Genomic DNA, 21,921 nt, shown 5'->3' with positions numbered 1-21,921 from the left:
AGGTTTATTAGTAAAATTATCTCAGAGATGAGCAATTCTGAAAGAATTATTCCTGAGACTGCCAGGAAACAGATATGGGTACTAAAAGTATCCAGATGCTAGATTGCCTAATGCCATTGGGGAAGACGTCCATAAATAATATTAGAATATGCACATAAACACACTAAGCTATATAAATGTAATGGTCTGCTTATTGGATCATGATTCTTAAGTATGCTGGTTTATGAGATCATACAACAGTGAAGGAAGTTTAAGAACCAAACTGAATCACATTCAAATATTTTTCTTTAAAGTACAGACATGTTGATAAGGGAAAGAGGCAGCATTTAGTACCTTTTGTTTTCCCAACTCAGTTTGCCAATACATTACCTAGAGGACACATGTGCACATACTGATTTTCACTTGAGAAGAGATGTTTCACCTGTTCACTTTCTGTTCTTCACATTTCTATCTTCCCCCAGCTCATCAGGGGTGGCAGAAGTGGGAGTAAAAGTCCCTGGTACTATCACAGATTGGAAGGCAGGGGCCCTCTGTCTGTCCAATGATACCGGACTTGGTCTCTCTCTTCCTGCCTCCTTCTGAGCCTTCCAGCCTTTCTTTGGGGAGCTCACAATGCCCTACTCTGTGATCCACGGAGAGGCCTTCACACTCAAGGCCACTGTCCTCAACCACCTTCCCAATGCATCCAGGTAAGAAAAATGAGGGTGAAGAGAATCAAAGACTTCTTTCCCTCAGCTCCTGATTCTGTTCCCAAGAATGTAGATAATTCTGAGAATTATACACTAACACTGTCTGTGCTAAGCAAGCAAGACATGATCAGAAAGATAACACAACGACATTTGACCTACAGGTTGAAATTATGGATCTCCATAACACATGCATTTTTTTTAAAGATTTTATTTATTTAACAGAGAGAAACACAGTGAGAGAGGAAACACAAGCAGGGGCAGTGGGAGAGGGAGAAGCAAGCTTCCCGCTGAGGAGGGAACCCAATGTGGGGCCCAATCCCAGGACCCTGGGGCCATGACCTGAACCTAAGGCAGACACTTAACGGCTGAGCCACCCAGGTGCCCCCTCACATGCATTTTTGAAAAATTTTCCTGAATCTTACAACATCCTCTACTGTAGGATAGGCTTTTTGCCAGGAAAATCCTTGATGCTGACACAAAACTCAAAGTTTTCTTAATTCCATGAGTGTCATTCTTCAAGGTCTCCAATCTCTAAACTCCCACAATATGCTTGTAACTTCTCTTACAGCACATATTTCCTTGTAAATTTTGTCACAGTTTTGTATATAGATTATCCCCTTCATAACACAGTATCTTCATGGTCAGGAACTTCTTACATACTCTTCATAATTTGCTATGCCTTGCACATAATAGACATGGGGTAACTGTTGTAGGAAGTGGGAAAAGGTAAGAAGGAAGTCAGGGGAAAAATCGACACGAGAGGTAAGAACCAACAAGCAGAAACCAGTAGGTGGTGCTCCCAAGGGCAATATACCATTTGTGCTTTTCCCTCCTGCCCACTGCTTCATCTGCAGAGTTCTCCAGTCTACTCTAATGCAAAGGTCAGATCCTCCTAGTAAGTAATCATCCTTGATTTGCATAATTGCCATCCTCATATTTCTCAAAGCATGCATGAGCTTACATGACATCATTTTGTCCAAATCCCAATTTAGTGCCCCACCTCGTTTGTGGCCCCAATTCTGCACATTCATTGTCTCTCTGTACATATTCTGGTAATTTCTCTCCCTCTACCTCCCTTGCAAATGATAGGTCAGTGTGGAACTGAAAACTTCTCCAACCTTCCTACAATCCCAAAATGAGAAGCAAGAAGAATCCTATCGCATCTATGCAAATGAGCGGCAAACCCTGTCTTGGACAATGACTCCTAAAACTCTGGGTAAGGGACATTCCCCCAAAGGTTCTCCAGTGGACAAGGGTGGTGGATATCTGAACACTACTGACATCACATTCACTTTTTTTTTTTCCCCACAAATATAATTCCATAAGGTTAGGTCTTTTCTTCTTTTGATTTCTACCCACAGTGTTTTCCTCCCAGTACTCCCACTGCACCTGGGCCCCACAAGCGCTGTACTTGGGCACAGGAACACTCAGTGTCCATTAGCCTTGAGTTTTTTTCAGCTTTATTTCCTATTCCAGCTGGTAATAAGTTTAAAGGGCAGCCCTTCAAGGTGATTACAGAGCACAGTCATTTTCAGCTGTTAGGGATGGCTCGGACTGCTATCAAGATGGATGCTCATTTTTTTTCTACATTCTTTGTTTTAAGGAATGTGAATTTCTCAGTGAATGCAGAGGCAGTGCAGTCCCCAAGCTCTGTGGAAATGAGATTGCTGAGGTCCCTGAAATTGGGAGAAAAGACACAGTCGTCAAAACCCTGTTGGTTGAGGTAAGTCGGTCTGAACCACTTCAATACTTTTCTGAGACTGTAACAATAAAATCCGTGAGAAACAGCATGACCATATTCTTGGACTAACAAAGAATAATTAACACCATACCCACACAATCCACCTGATAAGACTAAAGGAATGTCCTGCCCTAAAACTATTATAGTAAACTTTTTTAGCTAACTTATCATAAATACTCTTTCTCATGAATTATTTCAGACCTAGTCCCTTTTCCTGACCTCTCCATCCCTTCTAAGATTCATTTATTTCTTATACTTTTTACCTCTGATTATCTTTCCTTATTATCCCTCATTTTATCTTCTGCTGGTCTCCAAGGTTCTTCAGAGTTTAATGGATTTATAGTAATTTGATGATAGGTAGGGTGTTAAGATTGTTTAGTGTAAACCCCACCCTTCAAAGCAATGAACCTGTGGTTATCCTTCAAAAACCTGGACGTTTGTCCCTTTTCTCCTTTTTTTTTTTTTTTTTTTTCACTTGAGCCTGAAGGTATTGAACAAGAAAAGACTTTCAACTCTATGGCCTGCATTTCAGGCCATCTTCATAATCATAGTGAGAATAATGTTTTCCAGGGATAGATAGGTATGTCAAGTTACAATGCATGTCCATACATGTTATCTCCCCCTTATCTTTAGAATATTCCCTTAAATTTGACATAGCAATAAGTATTTCTTTATATGCATTTTACAGAAGAGGACCCTGAGCCCAAGAGAGGGGGTTATTATGACCTAGGGGTGTGGACAAGATTATTAGGACTTGCTGAGGGTTTTTTTGCCTTTACATTTTGCCTTTACCTCCATAGCCCAGGGACGGCTCATGAACCAATAAGGATATAGTAGCTCAGAGTGTCATAGTCTACGTAGAAAGACAGCAAAGTCATAATAAGGTTGAATGACAGTGATATTCTCCAAAATAGTTAATGATGAAACATACAGCATTTTGTAATCTTCTTACTGAAAAAATGTTTCATGGCCAAAAACAACAATAACAACAACAATACTTTACATTAGAGATTTATCATTTCATTAAGAAACAGCTGTAGCTTTTAAATTATATTGCCACATTAGTATTAGTTTTACATCTGTAGTGTATATGACACTGTTCTTGTCTTTTGAGAAGGACCAATTTAAAATATAAAAATCAGAGAACTATAAAATCAGGGGATTAGACAATCAGATCAAAGAACTATATGCCCTAACAGCTCCCACACCTTCTTTTAGAACCACCATGAACAGCTACCAAGAACATAGTAAAATGAGAGCAGAAAGGACTCTGGAAGTCATTCTATGCCAAGAAGAGCTGGACAATTTAAGGTGATCTCACCTTAAGCCAAAGTCCTTATTCCTAGACCTAGGGTTCCTAAAGGAGACACAATAATATGGATAAATATAATAAATAACTACAATAATAACTCTGCTCACCTGTATGGAAACATCAGTGTTGCATGGGCTGTTCTAATGCACACATGCTTTACATGCATTCTTCCACTGAATCATCACATGAGCAAGTTAGACTCTAAGAAGGTTAAGTAATGTATCCAAGGTACAGAGGTAGTAAGTGTGGCTCTGAAGCCCCCCTCCCAAACACTACATTTAATTGCTATAAGAGATGTCATACTTTGTATGGGTTGTCTGTTTCCAAAGGTACTGAAATATCTGAGCAGTTATTCCTGAAGCTCCCACCAAACGTGGTCAAAGAATCTGCCAGAGCCTCTTTCTCAGTTTTGGGTGAGTCACCTTGCACCCGGGAAACTTGGGACAAAAGAGCAGCCATCGTACATCTGAATCTATACACCTATATCTATATATTTGTGGGGGTTTTTAAGATTTATTTATTTATTTATTTATTTATTTATTTATTTATTTGAGACAGAGAGAGAGAGAATGGGGAGGGGCAGAGGGAGAGAATCTTCAACCAGACTCCCCACCGAGCATGGAGCCTGATGTGTGGCTCACAACCATGGACCATGACCTGAGCTGAAACCAAGAGTCAGACACTCAACTGACTGAGCCACCCAGGCACCCCAATATTTGTGTTTTAAATTGCAACTTATTAATAGCATCTATTTCTATTAGGATTCTGGAAGTCTTACTCTCTAAATATAAATTCCTCTTGCCTAAATGATAACGTCTATGACTCTAATTATGAAAACAATTTGTCTTTAATAATGTTGGTCTACTTAAGAGCTGAATTACTCTGATATCTAATCTTTCACATTCTCTAGGTGACATATTGGGTTCTGCTATGCAAAATATACAGAATCTCCTCCAGATGTCCTGTGGATGTGGAGAATAAAACATGGTCCTGTTTGCTCCTAACATCTATGTCTTGAACTATCTGAATGAAACCCAACATTTGACTCCAGAGATCAAGTCCAAAGTGCTTGGCTATCTTATCAGTGGTGAGACAAAAGTTTACTTTGTTAGTCTGAGACTTTTCTCAATTAAACTTGAATTATATTACCAGATATTAAGCTATTGATGGTGACTTTGTGGGAATGACAAATTTCCCACCATATAATAAGATGTTGTATTATAGCATATCCATAATGTTCCCAAAACCATGTCAGGTAGGAGACTGTACAATGTCTGTGGCTTCTGGATGCATTAGCCTGCACTTTTGGGTGGCCTGCCTTTCTATAACACTTCTTGCGCTTCTTGAACCTTCCATTCCAGGCTACTAGAGACAGCTGAACTACAAACACCAAGATGGTCCCTATAGCACTTTGGGAGAACAATATGGCAGGAACCAAGGTGACACATGGTAAGAAAAGAAAATCTATTCTGACTTTCAACTATGAGTTCACAGCACATACAAATATTAGCGTATTTAATTCTTAATGCAATCCTGTCAAGTGAAAGCTATTCACCTCTTTTTACAAAGGAGGAAATGGCATTCAGCATGGATAAGTAAATGTCTCTGGTATAAACAACTAATAAGTGGCAGAACTGAGAATGCTTGGAAGTTGATTCTTTTTATATCTAATACACCAAGCATCTTTTCTTTCTCATGTTACTAAGGGACCATTGTAAGTTTGTGATTTTCCTTCTTAAGTTTTTTCTCAGCACTGAGAGATGCTAGAAACAGGTTAGAAAAACTGAGTGTACTTTACTACCTTGGCTAGATGACTCTGTGTGTGTCCGTCTGTCTGTCTCTCTCTGTTTATTCATCTGTCTTCTGTCTCTCCATCCAACTGTCTGTCCATCCATCCATCCCATCTATGTACGTGTCTGTCCACCTGCTAATCTACCTATGTATCTATCTGTCTTGAATAAGTCTGACCACACAGGAAAACAAGTGGAAACCAATGACCCAGAAAGTGGTGGAGGGGCTGGGTGATGTGGAGGGAAATATTTACTGAAGCAACTCTCAAAGTGGTTTGTTCATTAGAGTATTAGCTGCAGAAGAGAAGATAAGAAATTTGTGAAAAAGAAATAAATACAGAAAGCCCAGAAGTGTGAGAGCAAATATCATAACTACTCAATAACTCTAGGAGACACCTGAATCTCTAAAGTGACACAGAAATGCTTTAGGAAGCAGGGACCAGTTGGTAATGATTTACCAACATGTTGTAGCTAAGCAAAAAGAATATGGAAGCTGCCCCCTTAACAGAAAAAGTCTCCAAACTCTTAGTGATAGCTCACAGACTCTCATGAGGGTGCACTGGGGAGAGATGAAGTCTATGTGTGGGAAACAGAGTATTAGGGTGCTACATGGAAAAGACCACCCCACTCTTCCCCACCCTTCAGGATCACGGCCTTTGTACTAAAGACTTTTGCCCAGGCTCGAACCTACATCTTAATCGAGGAAGCATGCATCACCCAAGCCCTCATCTGGCTCTCCCAAAGGCAGAAGGGAAGAACTCTTTCAGGAGTTCCAGGTCTCTGCTCAACAATGTCATTAAGGTGAGGTGTTCTGAGTACTTATCCTGAGCCTCGTGATACACCAAAACTAACATTCCTCCAAAGGTCAAAAGGTGAGGGGAGAAGAAAGGCACAGAGACATTGCAAAGATGAAGTCCAGCAGTGTGAGAGGGCATTAGGGAAGGAATATTAAACCTGAAAATTCTAGAGGACAAAGAAACAGTGCTTTGCATTCTGGTGCTATTTTGCTTGATAAAGACAGATCCTGAGAAGAGTCTCTATGAAACAGCAGTAAAGAATATACTAAAATTTGAGAGTAGAATTAATAAAAATCTGCCCCCTCTCCACAGGGAGGAGAAGAAGGTGAAGTGACCCTCTCTGCCTACATTACTATTGCTCTTATGGAATTGCCTCTTCTAATCACTGTAAGGTTCACCTCAATCCCATTTCCCACCATGGAAACTACCAGCCTGATGTCTGGAATACCCCCTACTAAAAGCCAAGTCTCCACTTCCCTTTTGCTCAATGCTGAGGCATTTCTTAGCTAGATGAGCTCTTCGGTGAATCCACTGAAGGGAAATTATGCTTGCCTAGTCATGCCCTTGGACTCTATACCAAAACAAATCTGAAAACCACAGGCTCGCTAGCCTTATTCTTTGAAGACTTAACTATAAAGCTAAGAGATTTTATATATCTTTTCCATTTCAGTCTTGTGGATATCTGGCTGTCTACCTGGCTGGTTGGAAACCACAAATGGCATCTATTGAGCAATATCCAAGTCAGGGCTGTCTCCATCCTCTACTTACCCTAATTTGACATCCTTACCTCTTTGTCTTTGCAGCACCCTGTTATTCGCAATGCCCTGTTCTGCCTGGAGACTGCCTGGAACACAGCAAAGGAAGAGATACGTGGGAGCCACAGCTACACCAAGGCATTGTTGGCCTATGCTTTTGCCCTAGTGGGAAACCAAGAGAAGTGGAGATAAATACTGAACTCTCTTGATGAGGAAGCCACGAAAGAAGGTGAGAGCAAATGGTAAAAAAAAATTTCCCCTTTTGCTTACATTGATACTACGAAAAGAGAAGAGCTATATTCCAAATGAAAATAACCAGCTCCCATCTGGAATTCCTTAGCCAACTTGTATATTGTGAAATCAGAGCACCTCTTATAAAAATGTCTTCTTGGGTGCCTGGGTGGCTCAGTCAGTTAAGCCTCCAAGGTCTTGATTTCGGCTCAGGTTTGTGAAATTGAGCCCCATGCCAGGCAACCCGCTCAGCAGGATGTCGGCTTGAAAGTCTCCCTCTGCCCCTCCCCCCGTGCTCACTCTAATTTAATTTATACATATTTCACATGATATCTGTCTCCCCACTTGGATGAAAAGAGGCACAACCAAAAACCATATTAAAGGAAGTGTAATAGCATTTTCCAAATGTTTTTATCTCTATTTGCCGGAGATTATCACAAAAGTCCTCTGAGATCAATAGGTAGGTTTTATATTCCAGTTTATCTTTCAGTTTCCAGGAAATATCACAAGGAATAAGAGAGCTCTCTCTGTCACTATTCTCTTCCTCTGACTCAATTAAAACACTTAAGAAACTGATAAGGATGCTCTGTGCTTCCTCCTCCAACAATAAACTTCAACTTCTCCCCACAGGACTAAACCAACTTTAGCACGGAAATGGGAGTTAGTGAATTTGCAGGGCTCATTACTTCTTCTCTGTACTCTCTTCAGCTCCATATGATACAAATATGTATGTGTTCACGTATCATCTACTAGTAATCAGGATTCTCTCATTTTTCTCACCCTTAAGACAACTCAGTCCATTGGGAGCGACCTCAGAAACTCAGGGCACCAGTCGGGCATTTTTATGAACCCCGGCTCCCTCAGCTGAGGTGGAGATGATGTCCTATGTGCTCCTAGCTAACCTCAGGGCCCAGCCCGCCCCAACCTCAGAGGAGCTGACTTCCACCTGGCGCATCGTGAAGTGGATCACAAAGCAACAAAATTCCCATGGGGGCTTCTCCTCCACTCAGGTCTGTGGTTCCCATATAGTCTTCTTCAGTCTCTAGATTCACTTGGCACATGGGAAGCTTGAAAATACAACCGTTAATGAGGAAAGAGAAGAGACTGTTACATCTTAGAAGAGTTACTTAGGGATATTTGAGGATAGTAAGAATATGAAGAGATCTAAGACATTCTCCAAAAATACTTTTCCCTAAGCACTATGTTAATATCCTATCGATTTGGCTACTCACCGTAAACATCATTCCTCTCTAAAGCTTATGCACATTGGTCATTAGCCACACTCTAGGGTTTTTTAATATCAGTGCTCTTGACATTTTGGGTCAGATGGTTAGTTGTGACGGGCTGTCCTGGACTCTTCAATGTTTAGCAGCACCCCTGTCCTTTCCCCACTAGACGCCAGTAACACCCTACTCCCAGTTGAAACCAGGTAAAATCACCCCTGGTTAAGAATTCGTGTTGTAGGGGTGCCTGGGTGGCTTAGTCAGTTGAGCCTCTAACTCTTGATCTCAGCTTAGGTCATGATGTCAGGGTTGTGAGATCGAGCCCCACATCAGGCTCCATCCTTAATGGGGAGTCCGCTTATGATTCTCTCTCTTCCTCTCCCTTTGCCAACCCCCCCCAAATAAATAAAATAAATCTTGAAAAAAAAAAGAAAAAAAAGAAGAAGAATTAGTGTTCTAAGCTCCAGACTAAATCTGTAGGATTCTTCCAATAAGAAATTATCTAAGGTGAGCCAGAAAATTGTACGATTTAAATGGAAGTAGACCAAGTGGAGTTCACTTTGATCTTCATAGAATGATTAAGAAGTCCTGTTCAGGCTCTCCACTCCTTTCTACCTACCCCGCGACTGACCTCTTTAAACTGAGCTTCCTTTTCAAAGCTGAAGTTCTTGGAATTTTCCTTTCTTGTTAAACATCCAGAGAATCTGAATTTTCACTCCTACAATCTTCTTTCAATATTTAGGATGAACTTGGTGAAACTTCTGTTTTTCAGAGAAATTAGGTGTAGAGAATGTAAAATAAGCTGTATAAAAGAAGAAAAGAAGGTTGGGAAAGTTCAGCTGTGTCATATGACTACTCGTAGCCAGTTTCTCTCATTCTTCTATCTACATTAACACCAGTCACTCTTTTTCCTAGCTTGCTGATTTTTTGACCCAGTCTTTGAAAGATAAAGCCAAGAGGACTATTGATGAAAAAGAGCAGGCTGCATCTTCTAGAAAGAGAGAATAATCCCTTAGGACAAAACCAATATAAGGGAAAATAAGTGGCGGGGCTAATTCACATCAATAATCTTGTATTTCATTTACAGAAACTATAGCATAAGTTTGATGAGGCCTGAAAGGCAATGAGAAAGGAAAAAAAATGAGTAGGTGTATACTTCAGGGGGAAAAGCCAGCATCCCATCGTGGTAACCAACACAGACTTTGGGGGGAAATCCCTGCTACCAAAAACTTACTCTGTGGAAGTGGGTTATGACATTTCCAGGACACAGTGGTGGCTCTCCAGGCTTTATCCAGATATGGAACAGCCACCTGCACTAGGACTGGGGAAGCTGCACAGGTGACCATCCAGAATTCACAGTCATTTGTCACAAATTTCCAAGTGGACGACAACAACCTCCTGTTGCGGCATCAGGTCTCATTGCCAGAGCTGCCTAGAGAATATTCTATAACAGTGACTGGAGACAGATGTGTGTATCTTCAGGTAAGACTCCAGTTATGTGGGAAAGTTTAACCTTACTGAATGAAAGGGGAGCTCTGATCTCTCCTTCCTGGACAAGTAAAGGGCAAATCAGAAAAGTTGAATGATGAAAAAGTGAGGAGTCCCAGGTAAGGAGAGAAGCTGACGGTGTGTTTGGTGTTCCACAGACATCCATGAGATACAATATTCTTCCAGAGAAGGAGGACTCCCCATTTGCCTTGAAGGTGCAGACTATACCCCATACTTGTGATGGACCCAAAGCTCACACCAGCTTCCAGATCTCACTGAATGTCAAGTAAGACTTCTGACTGAATCACATAATCCTGAGTCTAAAAGCTATCTGGAAACTTTAGTAATTAAAAATATATTTGGAAGCTATGCTGTTAGGTGGATATAATTTAAAATTGATATATCTACTAATGAAGTTAGCCTTATATACATTACAAAGTGATCCTTTTCTCTAGCAATTTTTTTGTCTTAAAGTTTCAGTAACTTTAAAAACATTTAAAAGCAAAGTCTGGTCTTAAGCTGTCAAATAAAAAATGTAGACCATTCAAATGTTCTAATAAATTCCTACTTTTACACAAATTTTTTGTTCAACTCACTGCTGAAGAATGAGTTCCTTTCGGGCGCTGGGGCGGCTTAGTCGTCTAAGCAACTGCCTTCATCTCAGGTCATGATCCCAGGTCCTGGGATTGAGCTCTATACCAGGCTTCCTGCTCAGTGGGGGAGCTGCTTTTCCCTCTCTTCTTGCTCCTACCCCCTGCTCATGCTCTCTCTCTCTCTGTTGAATGAATTAATAAAATCTTTTTTTTAAAAATTACTTTCCACAAAGATTTGTACTTTAGGTTGAAGTAAAGTCTTCCTTACCTCTTCTGAATAATTAAATTCTATTTTATTATTTTTCTAATCAAATACATAAATAGCAGATGTTAATATAAATGGTATAAATTAAATGTAAAATACATAAATTGCCCTATAATAACCCATCAAAAACCTATAGGAATTTGGGGCTCATGGGTAGCTCAATCAGATGAGCATCCAGCTACTCGCATATGCTCTCTCCCTCTCTCTCTCTCTCCTCTCAAATAAATAAATAAATAAATCCTTAATTTTAAAAAATCTTATAGGAATCCTAAGAAAATACAACAGCATATAGTACTATGTGTCTACTGCTAATGATATTGATATTGTAAAACAAATTTTATTTCAGACAACCAACCTAATTAGTAAATATGGGTTTATTCAAAGTATAAAGCTTAAGAGTCTATCTGATCTCACAACACTTTGGAACTTCTCTGGAGACATGCTGCATTCAGGTTAACTAAAAATAGAAAAGAAATAGGGGTGCCTGTGTGGCTCAGTAGGTTAAAGCCTCTGACTTTGGCTCAGGTTGCAATCCCAGGGTCCTGGGATCGAGCCCCGCATCGGGCCCTCTGCTCAGTGGGGAGCCTGCTTCCTCCTCTCTCTCTCTGCCTCTCTGCCTACTTGTGATCTCTCTCTCTGTCAAATAAATAAATAAAACCTTTTAAAAAAAATAGAAAAGAAATACCTACAAAATAAAAACTGTATAGTATAAATGGAGTGTCCAAAAACTGGCGATGCAGATTACCAAGCTTCCATTCCAAAGATTCTGATTTGATAGTTTGGACTGAGATTTGAACATTTATGATTTTAGTAAGCTATAGATCTGACGTACATTCAGAGTTCCAAACACCAATGTCATACATGTCCATGGAACAGAGATTTCTAGGAGTTAAAATGTTACAGAAAACTTCATGAAGCTAGGCATGTGTATGGTAGGTCTTGAAGGAGGGACTCTGGCTTTCTTTCACATACAAAGCCCTAATTCCTTTTTCCTTTGACACTACAGTTACACAGGGAGCCATCCTGTTTCCAATATGGTGACTGTTGATGTGAAGACAGTTATCATTCTCGACCTGCAAGAACGACACATAGCTTGGTATCTTGTTAATGTTGCTTCTCCTTTATTATCATACCATACTTGCTTATATGCAGTAGGGCACCCTATCAGAAGACAGAAATTCTCAAGACATCCAATCACAGACCTGCTGCTAAGCTTCCCCTAATTAGTCTATCCAATGTCTGCTTTTCCTCCACCACATGGGCCGTCGTCGATATCAACTTGTTTACGTGGAGGTTTGTTTTGGCACCTGGCCAGGCGCCATCTTGTAATGGCGGGGACTTCCTTGGCCACAGGTGGTCCCCGACATCTCCCCCTTTTTTGTTTTATGGCAGGGATTGTACCTGTCTTAGGTTGTCAACAGTAGAAGACATCTTACCCATCATTAGACATGAGATAGCAAAGATCTCTGTCCTGTCTTAGGTTGGTATGTCTCTCTGCTGATCTTACCCGTCCTTGACTACCGACCCAGCATGCTTAACCATATTTGGGGGATGTTCCAGCTTCAATCGCCAGCAGAGCTTGTACTAGGGCTCGCTTTTGCTCTCAATGTTGTCGTCTCCACTGACATATTTTCTTAGTAAGAAGTAGCATGCCAATGAGGAGAAGGACAAGCAGACCAATTGTTCCAGCCCATTGTTTAGTAAAGTTAAAAACATTGCCGAGTGCATTTAGTATGTCTGGAAATGATGCAGGCCGTACACAAGTACTATTAGCCTTAGTGATCTCAGCAAGAAGGCTCCGTGTAAAATTTTGAAAGTCTTCAGACCAGGTGCCTTGCAAATATCGGGAGAGCAGTCGGGAGGAATTGCTAATCTGACTAAGGTTAGAGAATTTTACAGGGGTAACACAGAGCGCAGAAAAAGGAACAATACAACCAACACTCAGTATTTCAGCTAGAATCATCGGATTTATGCACTGTGGTAAGCCTAGGGTTTGATTGGTAGTGAAGAATGGGGGAAAGATAAAGGAAGAATTAGTTAAAGGTAAAGGATAGGGCCAAGCTTTCAGAATAGCCCATAATTCACGTGTTGCTGTCGGGGGAATTAGGAATATCAGAGTCCCTCACGACAGTAGGAGGATCACGGCTTCCTCTGTCCTCATATTCGTTCTCAGGGGCCTTCCGGACCAATCTCTCTGGAATCCAAATCAGCACTTCTTTGTCCTGTGGGAAAACACAAATGGAACCTCTGCTCCAGATTAATACAGGATCCGGGCCTTTCCATTGTCCCGTAAGGCTATCCTTCCAAAGAACTAAGGGCTTGGGGGAAGAATCCATATGGGCTGAATGTCTTTCAGCTGCCGCTTGACCGTTTTTATCGAGCATCAAAAAATTTAAAATAAATAGAATTGTATTTAGTTTGTCTTGGACCGGAACATGTCCCCTATTCCCCCTTTTTGTTTTAAAAGAGTTTGTTTGATGGTTAAGTGGGCACGTTCCATGATGGCTTGTCCTTGAGGATTGTAGGGAATACCATGATTTAGGGTAATGTTTAGTTGAGTAAGGAAACCGTGGAATACTTGTGAGGTGTATGCAGGTCCATTGTCTGTTTTTATTTGTCGAGGTTTACCCCAAGCGGCGAAGGCTTGAAGGCAGTGGGAAATAACATCTTTGGATTTTTCCCCAGCATGGATAGAGGCGAATATGACACCAGAACATGTGTCCACGGAAACATGCACATATTTTAGTTTACCAAATTCAGAGATGTGAGTAACATCCATTTGCCATATATGGTTGGGTAACAGGCCTCGTGGGTTAACTCCTAAGGAGGGGGATGGCAAGAGGGTAACACAGTTTTTACAAGAGACTACAATGTCCCTAGCTTGAGCTTTTGTTATGTTGAATTTAAGTCTGAGAGTAAGAGCATTAACATGAAATAGCTTGTGAAATTGTTTTGCTTGTTGAATATTTTCCATTAAAGTGAAGATAAATTGCTCTTTGGTTAACATGTCTGCAGTGCGATTGCCTTCCGTCAAGGGGCCGGGGAGAGCCTATGTGCCCTGATATGCCCTATATAAAAGGGTACCTTTCTGTCCCATATAATGTGTTGGAGATTCTTTAAAGTTTCTGTAATGGTGGATTTGGTGCAGATGTGACCTACGTTTTCCAGGATGGAGACAGCTTGGACAACATATTCGCTGTCTGATAACAAGTTAAAAGGTGTATCATGAAATAACTGAAAGGCTTTAATGACTGCAAATAGCTTTATAATTTGAGGGGAGGAGCTTTGAAATAAAAAGGTCCAAGTGTTATCTTGGGTAACCACAGCGCCCACCCCATTTTTAGAACCATCAGTAAAAACGAGTTTTGCATTATCCAAAGGTGATTGACGTGTAACCCTTGGATAAATTAATGGGTGAGTAAGACTAAATTGCAGCCATGGGTTTGCTGGATAATGATTGTCAAATTTTGCAGTTGAGATAGTCATGGTAATGGCCCAATCATCATCACATGCTGCTAAGCAAGTTAACTGCTCTTGTGTATAGGGAGTTAGGATGACGTCAGGTTGTTTGCCAAATGCAGTGATGCTAAGTTTTTATCCTTTCAATATGATTTTAGCTATGGCATTGGGATACCATGGCAGAACTTTTCCTGGAGAGTAAGCTAAATTGACCCAGGAGATGGGACCTTCCTGCCAAAAAACAGCAGTGGGCGTGTGCTCTACTGCAAGAACACAATAATGTAGGGTTTTAGAGTAATTAATTCTATCAACTTGGGCAGTCTCAAGTCTATTTTGAATCAATTTAACAGCTTCTTGAGCTTGTTCAGATAAAATACAGGGGGAGTTCAAGTCAGAGTCTCCTTTCAATGTCTCGAACAGGGACTGTAGTTCCTGATTAGTGAGTTTTAGGTATGGCCTGATCCAGTTAATATCTCCCAGGAGTTTTTGAAAATCATTTAATGTCTTTAATGAATCAGTTCGCAAAGTGATTTTCAAGGGCTTGACCTTTGTGCTGTCAAGCTTGGTGCCCAAGTATACCTTGATAACTGTTTTTTGAATTTTTTCTGGGGCTATATTCAAGTCAAACTGTTTGAAACATTCGAAAAGGGAAACAAGGGCCTTTTCAAGCTGTTCTTCCTGTTTATGGCAAAGTAGTATATCATCCATATAGTGGTATACCAAAACCGAAGGATAGAGCTCCTTGACTTTTTGCAAGGCCTGATCAACATAAAGTTGACACATTGTGGGGCTGTTAGCCATACCCTGAGGAAGAACTGTGCATTCAAATCGCTGATCGGGACCAGAATGATTAATAGTGGGTATGGTAAATGCAAACTGGGGTTATCATTGGGGTGTAATGGTATAGAAAAAACGCAATCTTTGATATCTATAACAATTGAAGGCCATCTCGAGGGGAGGGCAGATACCAAGGGTAACCCTAATTGGACTGGTCCTATGATAACCATTTGGGCATTGATTGCTCTCAAATCATGCAATAACCGCCATTTACCTGATTTTTTCTTAATGACAAAGATAGGAGTATTCCATGGTGAAGTGGAAGGCTTTATATGTCCTGCAACAAGTTGTCCATACACTAATGTGTGGGCTGCTTCGTATTTTTCTTTGGGCAGGGGCCACTGAGAAACCCACACAGGCTTGTCATCGTGCCATTGAATTTTCAAAGGCTCAGTGGCCCCTATTACAAACCCAACCCCGGTCCACCAATCCCAGAGGTATAATTACTTAGGGGTACTGAATTTGTAATACCCTGATTTTTCCTCCCTAATCCTCCAACTCCTGAATATCCAGCTTTAGTCATGAGGTTTCGAGCTTTCTCACTGTAAAAGGCTTCAGTAGTCAATTTTAGGTCCATTTGAGTAAGAATGTCTCTTCCCCAGAGAGATATAGGGATCTTAAGTACATATGGCTGAACCAGGCCGGTATGACCTTCATCATCCTTCCATGGTAAGGTAGCAGCACTACACATAGGACTTTGGGCAACCCCTAGGCCTCTAAGGGTTTGATCAGCCCTTTGTAGGGGCCAATCTTTTGGCCAATCAACTTCACTAATGATACTATGATCAGCCCCTGGTATCCAGAAGGCCCATAAATTTTTTATTTCTGATCCACAGAGAATAAAGAGGTCTATCCTCCATTCCAAGTGTTAGACATGCGAGGGGCAGGCCAGTGGAGCCAAAACCCCTCTGTCCACGGGATTTTTCTGTGTTGGGGAATAGTTTATGACAGCTTGGTAACACTATAATTTGTGCTATTTTATCACCTGGACTGATAACTGTAATGCCACGAGGGGAAAACACTAATATTTTGACTATTCCTGTATAATCAGCATCAATTACTCCGGGGTGTACTATTAATCTGGCAAGGGCTGTGGAGCTATGCCCTAATAATAGGCCTACAATGTTCACAGGCAGTGGGCCCTTAAAATCCGATTCCACCACCTGGTTTCCCATCTCGGGGGTTAGTACGAGTCTGGTGGTGGCGTGGATGTCCAATCCGGCGCTTCCTTTTGTAGCCTGTCTTGGTTCGTTAGTGGGTAATGCGTGCGGGCTACCTGTTGAAGCACCCCATACATTTGAGGGCCCTGGGGTGATGGGCCCCATTTCCCGTTTTTTGAATTCCTTGGGGGTAGTGGATTACCTTGAATATCTTTTACTGCACAACATTCATTCGCCCAGTGTGTACCCTTGCTACACCTAGGACATATGCCAGGTTGCTTTGCTGTTAGGGGACCCTTGCTGTCGTGACATTCTCGCTTAAAGTGCCCCTGAGCTCCACATTTGTAGCATCCCCCAGAATTTCCTTTAGCGCCCTTACGTTGGGGTAGCTGAATGTCCTGAAGGCCTTGAGTAATGGCTGAAGCAAGTACTTGTCCTTGAATAACGCTGTCATTAATATCCCTGCATACCTTGATGTATGTGCTTAAATCTTTAGCTTTCCATGGTCTAATGGCCTTTTTACACCATTTATTGGCTTGCTCATAGGCCAGTTGTTTAATTAGAGGCATGGCTGTGTCAACATCTTCAAATATTCTCCCAGCTGTTTGCATCAATCTTGCAACAAAATCAGCATATGCTTCATTTGGTCCTTGTATCACCTTAGATAGTTGACCCTGCAAGTCCCCACTGCCCTGGAGGGTCTTCCATGCTTTGGTAGCAGCAGCCGCAATCTGCATGTATACGGCAGGGTTGTATTGCAGTTGGTCATGTTTACCAGTGGATGGCCCCATGCCCATAAGCATATCCAGATTCCACTGTGGATTGCCTGCCGCAGCATTACGCCGTGCAACATCCTGGGAATGCTCTTGCCATGCTGTCTTCCAGACCAAATATTGCCCTCCAGAGAGGGCTGCCCTTGCTAAATTCCCCCAATCTTCGGGGATTAAATTCATGCCTGCTATGGACTCCACTAGAGAAATAGTAAATGCTGCCTGAGAGCCATACTGCATGACCACTTCCTTTAATTGTTTAACTAATTTAAAGTCCAAGGGCTGGTGATATCATTGATGATTTTGGTCCTCTAGAACTGGGAACATCGAGCTGCTATTGGCCCCCCTCCATGCGGTCTTCCAATCCTCATTGGCAGAGGGATGACATTTACATGTTATCTCCTCCACCAGGGGGTTGTAGGGAGGCGGAGCATTAGGGGTCACTGCTGAACAGGGAGGGCCTAGTTTTAATTTGAACTTCCACTCTAGCTCCTCCCCCGACATTTCTTCTTCCCCTTCGCTAGAACTACTCCTTTCCGAAGCACGAGATGAGCGTTCTTCTTTCACTTCCTCGAGTGCCTCAGCGCCCTCCTGAATAGCTGAGTCACATATCGGCTTACATCCTCCCAGGCACCCTCTGACTAGAGTCCATATAACTAACGTTCCCGGTGGCAATGGTTTGTTTTTATCCCCCTTCTTAAAATCCTCGCCTAAATGGCCCCATTGGGGGATATTTAGCAAGCCCTCGTCCAGAAACCAAGGCGCCACTGTCTCAACTGTATTCAAGAATGTCCTAGCGGTTTTCGTTTTTAACGGCATACCATTGGCCTTTAGAAGGTACTTTAGGGAACCCTCTAACCTCGACTTTGACAGTCCAGATCCCATAATTAGAATCCCAACCTAATGGTTGTTCAGCATATACTCGCAGCTAAATCCCGGCTCTAAGGCCGCCCCGCTTCTTATTGCGGACTTGTACAAGTTTCCCACCACTTTTGTCATGGTTTTACCCCGCTTACCTGCGGACTTCTCCCTTGCAAGGTTTTTCTATTTTTCTTAATATATCCCGGGTTTCGGCACCAATTATCGTTCTCCACCCGCAAGAACGACACGTAGCCTGGTATCTTGTTAATGTTGCTTCTCCTTTATTATCATACCATACTTGCTTATATGCAGTAGGGCACCCTATCAGAAGACAGAAATTCTCAAGACATCCAATCACAGACCTGCTGCTAAGCTTCCCCTAATTAGTCTATCCAATGTCTGCTTTTCCTCCCCAACATGGGCCGTCGCCGATATCAACTTGTTTACATGGAGGTTTGTTTTGGCACCTGGCCAGGTGCCATCTTGTAATGGCGGGGACTTCCTTGGCCACAGGCGGTCCCTGACAGACAGTGTCCGGTTTTATCCCCTTGAAACCAACAGTAAAAATGGTAGGTGTGTTTTAAGCCTAATAGATCTCATACAAAAGGATACTCTGTATCTTCAAACTAAGACCGTATCAATATTAAAGCCTTATTTATAGCATCCTGCCTCACGAAATATTTTTCCAAAATCCAGGAAATTCATTTCAGTAATTGCTTGTTTGTCTCTAATTGAGGGACTCTTGTGATACTGGAGAAACCCAAGAGGAGCCCCTCTCCTTGAGCCATACACAGGCTAGTTAGGGATTTAAAGCACATAGGCATGAAACTTTATTTTACTGTAACAATGCAAGAAAGACAAACTATGATTAAGTACCAAATTGGCTGAAATGCTCTAAAAAATTCGGCAGTGATAAAGTTAATCTGACTAGATTCATCGCAGATGCCAGAGGGTCTAATTGTTACTTGGATATTGAGGCATGAAGGAAATCCTGATCTGAAAATACCTGGCTTCTGTCTCTTCACAGAAAGCTAAATGGTTTTTTCACAGTCAAGACACAACAATGTTGGCCGTATCCAAATCTGATTCCTACCCCTCACCCATCTTTTATGTCTTTAATGTAACCCAGCTATTTAATCATGAAAATGATTTATAGGAATCCTTCCCTGATATCATTTAGACATCTGTCCCTTACTACAATCTGCTTTCATTTTCTAACTTTAAATTTGCTGATTTTCCTCAGCTTGAGAGATCTAGCCATGTGAGCAGGATGGAAGTAAGGAATAACCATGTCCTCATTTGTGTGGAACAGGTAAGAGTTCTGACATTTTGGCTGACACTATACATATTAGTGGTCTTTTTAAGTAGGTCTCTTCACTAGAAAATAAGTAGTATGAGGAAAGCAGTAACTAGTAGCACCCTTCCAAGAAGTTCCTTTATTCTAAGAGAACAGAAATCTCCTTTTAGATCCATGGAGTCTACTGTTCTCTCTAATTATGTTAAAATTGGAAAATGAGTATTTCTATGAAATTTCAAGTAGAAAACCAATAGAACAAAAGGTTTATTGTGTCTGTTATTTTGAAGACCTCCCCCAAAAGAATAAATATACCACATGGTGACTGATCAATGATAGTGTAAACATTTCTAATAAATCACTATATAAGAGAAAATAAAATCTAGACCTCATGAATATCTTCAAATCTGACTATAAAGCAAAAGAAATTATTTATCTGGCACACAAGTAGAATAGTTGAATAATTACAAATGGTACCTCTGCATCTTAGAAACCATTCACATGGGCTCAGAGAGTTAATCTCACACAGAAGATGACAGGAGAATATGGGTTTTCAGGTGTTTAGGAGAAAATCAGGGGAATTTTGTTCATGGTAAAGTGTTTCCAAAGTTGTGTATAAAACCCATCTTGGGGGCACCTAGGTGGATCAGGTCATGGTCTCAGTATTGTGAGATCAAGCCACACATCAGACTTCAGGGGGAGTCTGCTTGGAATTCTCCCTCTTCCTCTGCCTCCTCCCCTTGCTTCTACACCTTCTCTCTCTCTCTCTCTCTCTAACATAAATAAGTAAATATTTTTAAAAATAAGAAAATAAAACTCATCTTGTCACCCATAAATGTTTGCTCATGTAAAAGACACTACTGTATAAGAATCAGAGAACAAAAAATAATATAATTTACTCAGGGAAAAGGGAAGGAAGCTTTCTAGCCTCATCATTACTCCCACTTTTCCTTTTAGGTAACAAGTCAGACACTCAGCTTTTCCTTCATGGTTCTGCAAGACATCCCAGTAAGAGACCTCAAGCCAGTGACTGTTAGTCTATGATTACTATGAGACAGGTAAGTCAAAGGAAACCGAAACAACTACAGAATCTCAACCCAGAGCCAAGAAATGCATCTTGTTGTTACAGCAGACCCTAGTTTTAGTCCATCCAGTCAGTAGTACATCTATTTGTCTCTCTTCTCTGAGATACATAGTGTAGAAACTACTACCAGAACCAATTTATCAATATCTGTTGAGTCAGAAACTTAGAAATTTAAAAAGAAAAATAATATTTGGTCACTACTCTCAAAGAGTTTAGAGACACAGAGAGTGTAATACACATACAATGATAATACAGTGAGGAAAAGCAGTTTATTAAAAATAAGTGTTAGAATATAGATATTTTAACCATCCTGTTCAACACTTGTATATTTATGCAGTTTTGACAATTCTGATATGATGTACTTTTCCCCACAAGTAAAGTGGACAGACTTAATATGTGTTCCAGTTTATAGAGTTTTTTTTTGGGGGGGTCTCCTTTCATCCAACGATTCCTTCAGACGAGTCAGCCATTGTTGAGTACATTGCCTCCTGCACCACAGGTAAGAGATCACATGCCAGGACCATAACTCCACAGGAATAGTGCTCCCTAAACTTCCTTTTAAATTTAAAATCCTCTACAAGTCTTTTCCTACACCCTTCATTGGGCACATTCTCACACAGAAAACTGTGGAGAAAAGCACTTACTCTGTAGGTAGACTCCAACTTCAGTTATTCACACCATTATTAGTAAAGACAATAAGCATTGTTTGCTTATTTGTTGATAAGATAGCTCTATTAGGCAACATTTTCCATCACAGCTGATTTGTTTCCTTCTGACAAAGTCTAGCCCAATGTCTATCTTTATAAATGAAGTGTTTATTGGAACAGAGCCACACTCATTACATTATTTTTTATAACTGCTTTCAAAAGTTGAGTAGCTGTGACAGAGTCCACATGGCCTATACCATCCAAAATATTTACCATGTGGCCTTTCACAGCCAAAGTGTGCCAACCTCTGTTCTAGTCCCCTCTGCTCCCCAGGCTCAACTGAGGGAGTCTTCCTGAGAAAATCCCACAACCTTCCTATGTTTCTCTTTTTTCCATAGATGCAGAGTATGGCAATGTTTGAAGACCATAAGTAGGCTCTGTATTTTGCTGATTTCCTGTCCTGTACTTCTGTTTAAAAGAAATGGAGTTGTTTGTCTCTGTGAAACAGACATCAAAGAAGCTTGTTGAATAAATGTAAGTCTCTGTTCAAGCTATCATTTGTTCTGTTGTTTACTTATCAAATATTAACTACATGTTCACATAAAGAATTATATTATTTTAAATAATGTGAAGAAGACAGATGTGTAACAAATCTACTTAGAGTTCAGCTGTGGATATTGCCTATAAAGTCAAACAGGGAATAACTGATAATAGCTTACATTCTGAGAGACCTCAAGAAAAAACTCATCCATTGGTCTAGGAACCCTTTGCTTAGAGAGAGATTTTTTGAGAGGAAACCGGAAATATTTGTCTTTGTCTCTCAGCTAAGACATCAAAAATGGACTTCAGAAGAGACTAAAATAATTGAAATAAGAGAATGTGTTGGAGGGGCGCCTGGGTGGCTCAGTGGGTTAAAGTGTCTGCC

General features: G+C 41.0%; 1 pseudogene; it reads left to right on the top strand.

The window, feature by feature from the left end:
• The window catches only part of LOC116593477, a 54,623-nt pseudogene extending 33,106 nt beyond the window's left edge, over positions 1-21,517 (top strand).
• Positions 21,518-21,921: the final 404 nt, after the last annotated feature.

Source organism: Mustela erminea, chromosome 6 (genome assembly GCF_009829155.1).
Source record: "Mustela erminea isolate mMusErm1 chromosome 6, mMusErm1.Pri, whole genome shotgun sequence".
NCBI classification, from domain to species: domain Eukaryota; kingdom Metazoa; phylum Chordata; class Mammalia; order Carnivora; family Mustelidae; genus Mustela; species Mustela erminea.
The sequence above is the reverse complement of the archived record's forward strand: the minus strand, read 5'-3'. Positions and strand labels throughout refer to the sequence as shown.